The sequence below is a fragment of the Amia ocellicauda genome, chromosome 3 (assembly GCF_036373705.1).
Source record: "Amia ocellicauda isolate fAmiCal2 chromosome 3, fAmiCal2.hap1, whole genome shotgun sequence".
NCBI lineage: Eukaryota > Metazoa > Chordata > Actinopteri > Amiiformes > Amiidae > Amia > Amia ocellicauda.
In genome coordinates, this window is record NC_089852.1 from 16,484,584 (window position 1) to 16,498,749 (window position 14,166).

A 14,166-nucleotide genomic window follows, 5' to 3' on the forward strand; every position below is an offset into this window, starting at 1 on the left:
TTTCAAAGAAGAAGGGTGCCTGTAGAGTATTTAAAGTATACATCTGCCATCGCATTAGTTAATGAATACTGTGCCATTGGAAGTGCTGTTTCACATGATGCAGCTCTTTCCTTAGATGACCTTCCTCCAAAGAAAGCCCCCCCTTATACATTTTCCAGTCACAGATTTCCATAATAGCTTTAATCTCATTTATAAAGATACTTTCAGAACTTTCATTTCAATGGATTAACTGTTCAAATTATATGTTCAGTTCATATAAAAGTATAAGAACATCAAGTTATTCAAAAAATAATGAGATCAGTTTTTCATTTGCCTATTTCAAATAAAATGTAAAAAACATGTACAGACACTGTACACTGTTAATGCCTTTTATATATGAACTCTTGTCACCTATGTTATGTGTCCATAACTACAAAACCCAATTCATGGTGGTACCATCCACTGAGTGGAATGAAGAAACCTCCCTGGCAATCAAGAAACCAACATCAAGTACTCCAGTCTGTAAGTGTTTCATATCTCCGCGAACAGTTATCAGATTGTTTAGCAGTTAATGTGTTGGAGCCAGAATTAATCAGGTAAGTTCTTTTTTTTTGTCCTATTAAAAGCTTGGCATGGTATGGGGAACACCATCAAAATTCAACTTTATAAATAAATGTGGGAGACAAGGTCTGCAATACTCAGTCTAAGCTGTCTGTATTACAATATAAAAAGAGTTGGTGGAATAAAACAGACAGGAAACCATGTTCCTTAAAGCTCAAATTGTAATTATAACATTCAAAGCATGTCAGTAATCCTTGAATGTTACTTATCCAGAATGGGATGTAGGTATAAAACAAGTACTAATATGGAAAGTGCACTGTCCTGTAAATTGAAGCTGTATAGCATTTCAGTCAGGTCAACCCATGCAATAAAGAGATGTTTATTAACAGGTGTTTATTAAATGTTTATTATCATTTATTTCCCTTAGTCTCGTGGCCTTGGCCTCACCCACAAGTGGCCCCAGTCGACCGGTAATCAGGTCATGATTGCCTTGACTAGCAGAAGCAGCAAGCAGGGGACAACACAGCTGCCACTCCCCTTTGAAAGCAGCGCCAGGACACAGGTGGAGGCTGGGGAGGGTGAGGTGGATTCAAACACACGGCAGGGGACACTGGTTGTGGCGAGTTTAAATTGACTCTTTTTGATGTTCATCGAGCGGCCAGTTGCTGTTTTCGCTAATGGCTTTGTTTCCCTGTGTGTAACTAGTGTTTTTAAATGCTGGATGCACTGAGATTCCTGCATGAACCATGGCTTTGTTTAATTCATGTATTCATTGACACATACAGAAACAATCATTTTATTTTCTCTGTCTGGTTGCTACATTTAGCTGGAGTATGAATCTGCCAGGGTATCTGCCTAGTTGGTCAAAAATAGTGAGGACATGTTTATGTAACAACCCTGTAATAATTCAGCTTTACCCAATTTTAATCTGAAAACACAGCCAATTAGAGACAGTAGAGAGATAGACAACAATCTCACAGACACTCCCCTGAGACTCTTAGTGGGAGCTGCCATCCTTAAAGTGAAAATTAACTAAATAAGTAGTTTTTCAGACTGTGTAAAATAAGAAGATAAAAGGACAGGTTGTGTTACATGAACAGTTATAACAGCAAGCAGTGATTTATAATACTATGTTTCTCAGGCCTTCACTATTTGCCCTTTTAAGGTAAACTTTCTTCCAGGTGAGCGCCCATGCAAACTGTATGAGTTCCAAAGTGAAGAACTTAAAGACAGCAAAGAAAAACAAGATACTTTTTTTTTAGCAGAACATGTTGGTTCACTTCAATCCTGCCATTCCCCATTCTTTTTATGTTCTTGTGACTCAATTAAAAAAAATGCTGAAGAAAACATTCTTCCATCCCTTAGTGAGGAGAACGAATGTGGGAATCATGGGGCATTAAAGGGTAAAACCAAATATCTGCAGTAAATTAGTGAAGTTCCCAGATAGCAAAGCGGAAACCTTTTGCACTGTTGGCTATAAAAAGGCCAAAGTCTAACCTCTTAAATCATACAAGAATTCCATGAAAATGGGAAAAGAAACAACAGCCAATACAGATGCACCCCCCCCCGTAACCTATTTAACTTCTGTATCATATATTTGTGAAGGAAACAGAAAAGCACTGACTGAAGAGTCAAGTAAAATGTCACCAAATAACCCTTAAATTAAGCCTGGAAACTATTTAATCTTGTGCTTGCCCAAACAGTGTAAACAATTAACCAGCACAAACAAAAACACTGTCCTCATTTCATTTGGAAAAATACTAACTCTACGTAACATAAAGCAAACATTTTTAACTGTTCAGCAAAGTTGTGACACGTTAAAAAACAAAAACCTGGTAAGTATAATTTTGTGAAATATTTCACTTTGTACTCAGTTTATACCTTCATATAATTTATTTCAACTCTTTAACAAGAATGCCTACAAGACAGAAAAGGACACAAGAGAGGTGCATTATATAAGGACTGAGATTAAACATACACCAGTGGTTTTCAGACACACTCTTTATTTTGTCAACACAGTTATTGATTATAGGGGAATGTCTTGTAGTGGCAATAGCTAGAAATGTGTTTTCAGTCATTATAAGTAGATTCCTAGATGTATTCATGTGACTTCTTTGTTTGGTCCATTGCAGACAGTCATGTCTCATGCATTTAGCTATTTTGTTTCCCTTTTAAAGATGAAATATAATATCGTTGGGTAAACAGTTTTTGTTTCTAGAAATGTTTGTTCGTTTGCCATAAGTCATTACACAACAACGATAATTGTATTTAGTTGGAGGTATTAAGTACTTGATCTTCACCGGTCTCCTCCAAGTCCTCCAAGACACTATGGTTGGTAGAAAACCAGATAAAAGCTGTAAGCTAGGCACAATCAAAATTCAATTAAATTCAAGTGTAACAGAACAGACTCCTACTGGACTGCCACTGATCCATGTAAAGGTTCAAATCTGGAGGCTTTTGTGGAGGCAAGAATATGTGTGTGTGAATGTGTGTGCACTTCTTTTAAGTCACTATTTTAACCACACATGCCTGTCAACGCAAACCATTCAAAATAAGGATACAAAATCCTGGCTTATATACAGGGAGCTAATAATCTCTGAAATGGATCCCGATGCAATCCAGTGGGATTCTTATTTCCATCCATGTGGTGTCTGTTGATCCTGCCTTTGATTTCGCCTTGAAGGATATCACTACTCTCCTAAACAGTCGGTCCTGTAATTTGCACTGCTAATCCCCTGGAACAGCACCCACGACCTTGTGTTGCTGACTTTGGCGTCTTTTGACTGAAGTGCTGTGTGGCTCCACTAATAAAATAAAAATAAAAATAAATGCAGAAGACCCACTGGAACAGCTGTAGCAAGAAATTTAATGAGCAAAGAAATGTGGTTTTAATGTTTCAACCGGGCGGCTTTAACATGACCTAGTGTTTCGTGATACACAGTATCGTTTATTGTTCATTGCAGTATTACAGCACTAACATTTTTCTTGACAAGATTTTCAAAGGAGCTCGTTTCCAAAAGGTCCAAGTGACTTCTTGCCCTCAGCTGTGAACTCATTTAGTTCAGTGAATTTTCTATTTATTGTTGTCTACAACCTTCAGATAAAGGCATCTGACAAAATTAGAGAATAATCTTCAGTGTCTGATGAAGGGAAAAAAAAAGTGAATAAATGTATTGTTCTCCTGTGTAAAAGCAGAGATCTTTGTTTCTCTTTTCACACTCATCTCAATCTGAATTCTCAGCCTCGTTTCGCTACACCTCCAAGAGTGGGTGTTTCATTCAATAACCCATAATATTAATCAGAAATAACCGAGTCGACATATTAAAAGATGGAAGGTCAAAGCTGCCGAGATATGCATATATAGAGATCAGCGGGGAAAATAAAATGGGAATAAATTCTTGGAATCACAAGCAAAGATATGCAACTCTGTTTAGTTCTCTCTCTCTCAAATAGTTGCAGATCAGCTTTGCGAAACCCATAGAGAGATACACTTTGAACAGCCACATTAGGGTCCATCTTTGCAGATTTGCTCGTTATTGAATGATCTCCACAGCCGCTGTAATTAATAGCAAGCAGACTTTTATGTGGAATTTCAAATGGAATAATATGTACATCAATCCATCGCTCCACATTCCAGTCTAAGCCCATGTCTCCCCACTCCAATTAGAGCAGGCATTAAGGGGTATTTTTTTTCCAAATAACCTTAAAGGTTTCATAAACAGGTATTAGCAATTTAACGGTATAGCTTGAAAGCTGACCCCTAATTACTAAGTTGGGCTACGCCAGAGGAAATATTTTGTCAATATGACTCGATGTGATATGATGCAGCTAGGCCTAACTGCAGAAATAAACACAGAGATGGCGAGGGAGAAAGAATGTGGAGGAGCCCAGTAAATGCCATACAAGTATTGGTTACAGATTAAAGAAAGGGTGCTATTCTTAACTAGCACATCAGTGTTAGGAATCTTTCTGATTTACACTCCAGTATTTAATTCAAGATGAGTGGCCTTAAGCCTCTAATGCTTAATGTTCCAGCAAACGCTCTGTCTTTATCTCAGGCCAGTGTCACACAGTGTCAGGTTTCACTTCCACAGCAATGTGGCTCCACGGCTGCCCATGAATGAGCTTGTTTGATTTAGAGGCCTATGAAATGCTTAATGAGTCTACAATCAAAGGACCTCTAAGGCCATTCCTGACCATCTGATCTGTCTCTTTATGCAGTGGAAATCTCTGGTGGAGAGAGCAGCCTGCCCAGTAATATTCCACTCACATGGGCACTTCTGACTGAATCTTTCTACTCAATTAATGTATGGTACTCATTATACAAAGCCCTGCCAAGTTATAATGAGAATCCACAACAACACAACGGGGACATTTTTACTAGTTATCTGTACAATTATCGGCTTTCAGCCAGTCCATCTGTGAATAGTTCTGGGTGTTTCTCCACCATTATTTTCTCTCTGTTTTCTAACTCTTATTATCTCTGGATGAGTGATACACATTTTAATTGGTAGAGCTTGGTGTGAAAATCCAGTAAATTGATCGATATTTTAACTTTTTCCATTTTTATTTTAAACTCAGCATGTTTCCCGCTGGCTTCTACCACACACAACATGACAATATAGCAGATTATTTTACTGGTTGCACCACTTGGGAGTCAAGATATATGAACTTTTATTTGTGAATTATAAAGGAGATTCAGCATTTGTGTTGGCAGTGCATTGTGAAAGTTTGCATTGTGACTGAAAGTGAACATTAGATAAAGTTACCTTTCCCCCTTAGTTTCATCCTTTACTTGTGTTTCACTTCCTGTTGTTGGATTGACTGTGGGATGATAGGTCTTTCTATCTGCACAGGTTTTTGTCTGTCAAGCTAACTGCCATTTAAGCAAAAGAGGTTTGGTTCGATTTCTATAAATAAACTACGGATCGTGGATCGTTTGTCATGTGGACATATTTCAACCTCACTCCAAAATATAAAAGTGCATACACACGCCCTGCGGGGGATGGGGAGGATCATGGTGCCATAGCTTGTATTCACCTAGAAACTCCCATGTCAGCGACGGAAACAGCTGATTTCCAATCAAGACGCATATTTCTAGCAGCGCACTCACCCATTTCAATCACAGAGCTCCAACAAAATAGATCTCTTCTCTGTAATTGACGAGCACCAGAAACCACATCTAGTTTGCTGTACAATGTCGGTTGATGTGGGATTTATCAATGGTGATAAGTGGTTGTGAAGCAAAGATATGTTTGAGTCAAAATCTGCCTGATTTCATTGAGATTTTGAGCTAAGTTTTTCGACCTCGAAATCGCACATTTCAGGTCTCCAATTTTCAAAATCTTTAATACTTGCATTTACATTTATTTAAACATTTTATTTTTGTACTTAAATGTACTAAATATAAGCAACAGAGTATATTACTAATTCACAGAATTGTGTGTGTGTGTTGGAAAGGGGCATTTGGAGGTGTGATGTTGTTTCCCCCCTCTGGAGACTAGACCTTGACATACCTTGACCAAGAAATTTGGACCATGAAAAAAATAATTGACAACCCCATTCTTAAGGGTTATAAAGGAATATGGTAATGTTAACCATAGACTGTACAACATTCACAATTTCTCAACGTTTGTGTTGTGTGCATGAGCACAAGTTATTTTTATTATTGGTTCATTCAGCCAACAGAAGGTAACAGCAGGGGAAGGTCAAAGGTTAAAACTCCACACACTTGTGTTTATAGTGCTCTCTATTTTTGGACTTTTGTTGAAGCAGTTGCCGAAGCCTCATCTGACAAACGCGTGATCTTTGTGAGCAGTGGTTAAAGGGGAGGCCTAGGGGGCAAGCTTTTTATGGTGCTATGGTTCAGGTCGTTACTTCAGTCCAAGTTTGGGGTCATAGATTCAGAACTGCAGGGGTCGGGGTAAGGAGGCAGGGTGGTGACAGGTCCTGTCAATCATCAGGAGCTCAGAACTTGGCCATTCTTCTAAAATAAAAATCACTGTATTCCTCTAGAAACCCTTATTTATAATGTAGCATTGAGATCATCTCTCCTTACCCTCTTCATACTAGCAGTAGGCCTGCCTTTGTCAATGGCTCCACCTTTTTTGCAGAAAAACAGACACAGATACATAAATGTTGGTTCATTCTTGCCAGATTCTGTCCACAACCCCATACAAATCAAATAACACAAGACACCCAGCCAAGCAGTGGACAAAACAGTAGAAGGCCGGAAACATCTGAACTTTTTTTAACAGCAGGTCAATGTTTGGTAGAGTATTCTTTTCTTTTGGCAAAAAATATATATTGGGTTATATTAAACTTTCCACATTCCACTGTTGTATCCAATTAGTTTTTTTCACTCTGGGAGTTTATTCTGTTTTAGTACCTTTATATCTGTATTCAACTATCACTGAGACAGCTGGATCCTGTAACTGATGATGTGAGTGTTGTTAATAGCAAAACAAATGAATAAAAAAAAACGTAAACATTGGATAGTTTTAAACTGGTAAGGGAACTGCATCAATACCTACCTTTAAAAGAGGCAAACCTAAATTAGACACCATTACTGTCACTGTTACAAATGAGGAATCATTTGACTCCACATAATTCCTTAAGTTTTAATTCAGAAATTGCCCAGGGTCAGAATTTTTTTAAGAGAAGATAGATCACCAAAACTGATAACACTGGCAAATAAATGGCACTAATCACAGCCCAGGTTTTGTTAGAGAATTACACAATCTGTAAAATCTATTTCTTGTTCACCACTTAACCTCAAGACAATTTTGAAAAGGTTGGATCTCAATGGAAGTGGCCTAAAAAAAAAAAAAAAAAATCCTACCATAACTGAGCACAAAGCAGGAGCTCAGCATGTGACAAAAGAATGTGTAGATTACCTTATCACTTAGATAGCCTATTTCTAGTTAAACTTTACCCTCATTACATTATCTTTAAGGTAGTGACAGAAATATAGTTATTCCTGTGTGTGTTTTGAAATTGCCTATAACAAGTGGAAATGAAAAGCAAGTCAGCACAGTGACCTCATTTCTTCTTCAGCACAGCAATGAAGACATCAAGGTTGTGCTCTATCAACAGTCATCCTGTTAACCCAGCATGAGCTTGCTAATAACAAACTATAACACATTTCTGTGGTTATCATATAAACAAGAACTGTAGCCGTGTGTCAAGATATGAGAGATCTGAAATGGGGATAAACAGGAAAGAGATTTTCAAGGGCACAGAGATAATGCATTTATTTAGTTAGGCTCACCTTGAATGCCTTGGCATTTGCTGTATTTGTCTCCAAGGCCAGGCTTTGACCTACGGCTAGAACTGACAAACCTATCTATGATCATAGTGCAAGTTAAATCTTTCTTTTTTAAAAGGATACTTTGAGTTTTTTTTTTTTTAATACATTTTTTGACTTGTTTTACTGAGGACGCTGTTCAAAAACTGAAGAAGCCTTCAATCCTTACAAGATCTCCTGAGGTGGTATTTTGTAAGGATCAGTTTTCCAGACCCTTGCCCCTGATATTTCAGTCATGACAGCAAAGCCCAGACCCAAGGCAAATATAGTTATACAGATGGGCTGGGAACTGGCCCAGGAGCATAAGGGTCATTCAATATAAGAGATATTTGAGTCTGAGGGTCAGCAAAACATACCTTAGAAACCTTAAACCTCTTGGATTTTTGGAATAAGCAGCCAGTTAACTCTCTCATATAATGCACCAGTGGATCAGCTGAAGAATGTTAATGAACAACAGCATTAGGGCCTTAGGAAACCACACATACTCTGTCTCTCTCTCACACACACACAAACCTAAGCTACTTACACAAGCTTCGAAATATAATAGTGCTGTTCAATTTTCCAACAACATGTTCCTCACCTGGCCCCTAAATCAGCCTTCTGTATTAGCATCTGTCTCAGACCTGGCATTTTATTCACATGGCTGTGATTGTGTTTGCTCTATTTAGTGCTTGTGTCACGGCTTGGAATAACACAGATCTCTGTGTCGATACATGAATTGCAACTTAGTATCCCTACATGGCAGTTTGCCATGGAAATGGGTCATCAGTCAAGTCATGTCAATGCAGAACAACAGGTAAATGATTTGAAAAGTCTAATTTAGGCTAGAGAAGGAAAGAGAGAGGGAAGAAATTATGTACTATCAACAGCCTTAAGTACACAGGTCGCAGGCGTGAGGTATTAAGTTTGGAATCCATGGGATGAGATGAAAAATTGAATTTGCATCTGTTCCCAGGGTGTTAAATACACCATGGCACTTTGCCAGGAATATTTGTATTCAACAGAGCAAAGGGTGTCAGGGGACTTCAGTATCATTGACAGGCACCTTCTTAGAAGTACCCTCGGCATGTTCAGATAGCTACCTTATAAACAAACACACACAAATCTACACAGACACACTCAGCACCAGTCCAAATTGGCACTTTCAGAGCTGTCATATGGTTTATTTTCATTTCAGCAGAAACACAGATGTGTGACACAGACCTCAGCAAGATCTGGAAACTGAAACTGAGCTGTATAACCCTGATCAGCCACTGAATTAAACGTTTTGGATCAACAAAGGCTACTTTGCACACTTTGAGGATCTTCGTAATTCAAATAGAAAGAGAATGACATGGGGTTGAGATCCTGTTCAGTCACCCTTTTGCTTGAGAACTGTTGTTTGTATGATGTTCTGTAATCAGCGATGGCCAGAGTCATTCTTGATACAGGTGCACACCTCTTATAACAGGTCCTGTTAGAACGTATCTCCACTTACAACATACTGAAAAGGCAGGTCCTAGCTAAATAGGAATGGGGGATTTCTCTGATTATAACTGATGAATTTATATCATATATTCATTTTGAAATGTATAGTTTTCATATTCCAGACCAATTATTCTCTGGATAAAATGTAAATCCATGACAGTCAAATTATTTGGAATCTAAAATACAAAAGGAAATCTCAATACTTGATAATTTAATGTAAGATATCAATGTTTTAGTTTGTTAGAGGGTATAATGTTTATACATTTTGCAATTTTAAATGTTAAATGTTGGACGTCGGCTACACAACTAATCATCGATGTCATAAATGATGCTTTCATATGCAGTTTACAGATTATAATATATAAATATATTATTTAGCCTATACTATATTATTTATAGCTGTATTCCCTGACTCTATTGTTGATGGTATTAAACTAATTCTGTTCCTAATATGAATGTAGCGAAAATATGGCTATAATAAACTCATGTTTTTTGGCAATTAAGCGTCATGATTTTATTATATTTTAAGTAATTGTCTACATCATTATCTTTATTATAATGGCTACAATTACTTTGTTTATAACATTCTGATTTCAGTGGCCCCTTGAGGTACATTATAAGAGTTCACCTGTTCATCATGGCTCCCAAGAAGAAGTATTGTCTGGTTTATTTCTCATTATGAAAGTTAAAGACAGTCTGCACAGTAAAAGACACACTACTTGCATTTTGAAACTTATCAACCAGAATTGATTAGCAAAATCCCTCTTCTCTACACCTCCCAACAAAACAGATTAATGATAGTAAGACCTACAGCTTACATTGAATGAGTAAAAATATGCGTCACCATAATTAAACAAGAAAATGCAATTATTGAGGCTAAATTGTATGGAATCTGGAAACTGTGCTATATCAGTGTGCACCCATGTCCTCTGACTTTTATATAAAGAAAAGCCTTCAATTACTTAATTGACTCCTTTACTGAACTTACTGCCAAGTGCTTAACACCTAAAACAAACTTACAAATATATTAAACCAATAATTAGTTAATTAAAGCAGTGAAAGCCACAGCTGTAACACCATCTTAATGAGAAAGGGCTCAGTCAGGATTTGAACCAAACCTGGTCCAAGGAAAGCAGTGTCTTCTGGTTTTCATTTCGAAAACAAGCCTCCCAATTACAGAATAGAAGCAGCTCTTATTGTTAGACATTGAAGATTGAAGACACTGATTAATGCATAATAAATGTGAGGGATTGAGGCCCTTCAGGACGGGATGCAACAGTTCTAGATCAATAGCATTCTAGATTCTAGATGTTCTAAATTATTAATTGAATCAGTAATGTATTTCATTAATCCTTTAAAAAAATAACAAAAATTAAAGACTAATTTAGTTTAGTTAGAGATTAAATTGATATGTAAATAATCTGGAAACCAGCAGCAGCAACAACAACAACAAGAATGTGGAAGAGACTGTGTCCTGAGGACTGGATTTGGGAAACACCCTGATCTTGATGTGCAGAAACCCACTGGTTAACCATCATCATAACACTTAATGTGTCCCCCATGTCTTTTTCTTGAATTCAAAGAGTCCAACCTTCTGCTGTTGATTAAATACAAACCTGGTCCTCTTGTTGCATCAACCCTCTCGCAGTAATGGACAATTACCCCTCAGCGCTCTGCCAGTGAATGGAACCCATGCACAGGGAACAGGTTACCATACAGATAATTGTTTCTATTTCAGGATGTAAAGGAATCACATGGGGAAAATTTTGTTTTGTACACTGCTTAAAATAATGAGTATAAACGCCTGCTTCTCAAGAACAAGGTATGTCAATTATCTCATCAGTCACATTCCAGCGCATGCTTCACGATTGTTAATGTTGTTCCATGTGCCACAACAGTTTTCAACACCGAGAATGCCACAGAACTCCATATTATTTGAAAAAATTATATTTTTATAATAAAATGCAGTTATTTTTTGCCAAAATACTGACTTCTTACAGCTGTTCCCATATTTTGATTTTGAAAACTTGCTGCAGGGAAGACAAATCCAGCTTAGCTTTTGTAGTTTTTCCACTATTTTTCTGATATCCAGGAAGTTATGACACAGCACATCCTGTAACTCTAAAATAGCTTTTGACATCTGCCATTATTTGGTAAGTTTTAAATTTGATTTTGTTAAAAGTTGCTTATAATGCCATACACCTTGTATATACACTAATTGTAACATATAAAGATGTCTAAAAGGGACAATTAAATTACAGCTTGTATCAGTTCAGACCCTGTACAAATAATAATTTAGTAGATGGTAATGTCAAGTTACAGCAAACAAGTTCCAACATGGCGAAATGGCAATGAATAGGAATAACTCAACAGCATGAACATAAATAATGAGTCACCTGATGTAATAGCTGACATGATAAATTGAATTTGCTGCTAAGAAATATCAATGATAAAACAGAGAAGTGTGTATATATAGACACGGTGTGGGGTGTGGGCCATGACAGCCCGGGAATGGAGGGAAGTTGGAAAAGGAAGCCTTGAAAAAGGCTGGGTTGAAAAATGGCAAAAAGAAACAGCTAGTTGGGTACTAACTACACTTAGGGAGTCCATTCCTAAGCTCGGGTCATTAAGCAACTTACCAAGTAAACAGAAACACACAGGTTTGGCAGGTGATTTCGTAGTCAGTTCAATAGCCAGTTCGTTGTCAGGGTCCAGTCCAAGGTCAATATCCAAAAGCGGGTTCTCAGTAGAAATCGGTAATCACAAAACACAATTCACTATTCACTCCTCTGCTCACCTAACACCCTCCACGCATTTCCCCCCAGGTACACTGCCCTGACTTCCAGGTGCCGGGGCTTTTATAGCATGGCCATGATGTGTAAGCATTGTGTGTGCCAGCTCTGGTTGCCATGGTAGTAAGGGGGACACTTTCCTGTCAGAGGAGCCGTAGACGAGCAAATGCCGTATATACCTCTCGTTATACACTACACCCCGCGGAGTGTCACAATATATATGTATATAAATAGTGACTCACCTATGTTGGAGTCCTGTTTTACTGGGTGGAATGTCAAGATGAATTCATGGAGTTGGAGGTGTGAGTATTCTTTTTTGATCTTACATGTTTTTTGTACCCTGCACCTATTTATTGGTTGGATGTGTGTGTGAATTCCTTTTATCAAGATGAATTCATAACCAGATCAGGAAGTATTGGGCTATTAACCTCTTGCTTAACAATTCACCATTTAGGACACAATTAGCAGATGAAGACATTGCTACTCCTTTTCCTACATATTTCATAGAATGTACATTGTCTTGTTTTTATTTTATTTATTTTTTAATCAACTTAATGACTGTTGGTCATTTGCTTTCTCTTTATGTGTGAGCTAATAGTGTATTGTACACACTATGCATATTATGTTTCCTGTCATTCTTTTGCATAAGACACTTCTAACAGTTGGTGTGTATAAATAAATGTTGGTTTATGTTGATCACTTAATTTGCTGCACTGACATTCTCACCATGGTACAGCATGTTCTGTATTTGCTGGAGTTAATATACAAATGATTTCTTTCAAACCTGGATAAATGAACTGTATCAGCTCGTGGGGGTTGGTAGGCAGCATGGACGTATGTGGGCTGTAGTTTGTAATTGGAAACAGTGTTGCTCTAGCAATATCCCCAAAGAAGTCCTCATGCCCAAATAGCAGACATTATAAGCAAAAACGAAGAACAGAGAGACAAGTAGAACACATAGTCTCATATATGTGTCCAAGAAAGTGGCCAACTGAATTGATACTATTTCCACATCATATTTATTTTGTATATTTCTAACAATCATTAAAGGTGAAGTAAATCTGACAACTCTTTTTATGGCTTGCTCCACTGTGCTACCAATGAAAGTTCATCTTCATCTTTCAGTTAATTCCCATTTTGCTTATTTTCAGGAACTTGCTCCATGAAACAAGATCTAGTACTCTTAAATATTGAATGGTATTGGATTACTGCCTGGTCATTTTAATTGTGGCTAAAGCAACAGAGTCAATTGACTTGAAGAAACACAATTAGAAGACCTGTGAAAGATCAGAGTTAAATCAACCTCAAGAATGACCTGAAACTCAAACATACATAATAGGCTGCATGAGTGAGATGCTGAAAGTAAGCCAAAACTGTTACTATAGCAGGAGCCTTTGAATAACCCAGTCACTGTTAACAACATCACTATCTGTACACAAAAAGCTCATGCCTAATATCACTCTTTAGAAGCTGGATTACAGTTCTTTCAGAGGTAGTATTTCAGAATAGATTAATCTTAGTTTTGTGTGGAATTATAACAGTTTCTTCCTATGAGACATTCCCTCCCTAGGCTATAGAGTATTTATGTTTTCAACATAATGAGCATACAGATATGCTTAAATATAGTTCAAAGATTTCATCTGTTTTTGAAGAAACGTAAATAACTTACAGATAGAGTAAGAATAGCACATAGAAAGCACATATTTGAAAAATAATCACACTAATATTAGGGTAGACAGTTTACAAATTACAAATTACAAATTAGTTGTCAAATAATGCATATTTCTTCTTAGAATCTCAGTTAGAAATTGCAGCCAACTAATTTGGGGTTAGACTTCAAACAAAATTACTTTCAAGATGTTAGTTTTCATTCATGAAGGGGATGTGTCTTGGAGGCTACTGTCTTGCATTACTAGGCACTCCTTCTAACATGACTGGAAAATAAAATAAAAATGAATATTGAAAATAAAGACTACAAATGTTACTTGAACAGCTGAGGCAGCACATGCAGTATAACATGGAATTCCAAACTTTCTCTAAAGTGCTCCAATCGAGGTTTAC